This window comes from Mycteria americana, chromosome 20 (genome assembly GCF_035582795.1).
Source record: "Mycteria americana isolate JAX WOST 10 ecotype Jacksonville Zoo and Gardens chromosome 20, USCA_MyAme_1.0, whole genome shotgun sequence".
NCBI lineage: Eukaryota > Metazoa > Chordata > Aves > Ciconiiformes > Ciconiidae > Mycteria > Mycteria americana.
In genome coordinates, this window is record NC_134384.1 from 1598532 (window position 1) to 1598801 (window position 270).

A 270-nucleotide genomic window follows, 5' to 3' on the forward strand; every position below is an offset into this window, starting at 1 on the left:
GCACATGTCAGCAGAGGCAGGAGCTGAGCCAATGTTTCACATACTGTAGCCTAAGGGACAGCATTTTTTTTTCCAGCTCTGTGTGTACCCTTTCTCTGAGCTCCTGATCCTCAGCTTGCACGTGCCTGTGTCGCTCAGCGTGAGGACGGGGAGAGGTAGCGCACGCAGCGAAGCAACGGGAGCGAAGATCTGGAGTCGTCTGACGTGGTCTGCTGAGCCCCCCGCCAGCAGGGCAGAGGATGCGATTTCTGGGGTCGTTTCAGTAAAGTA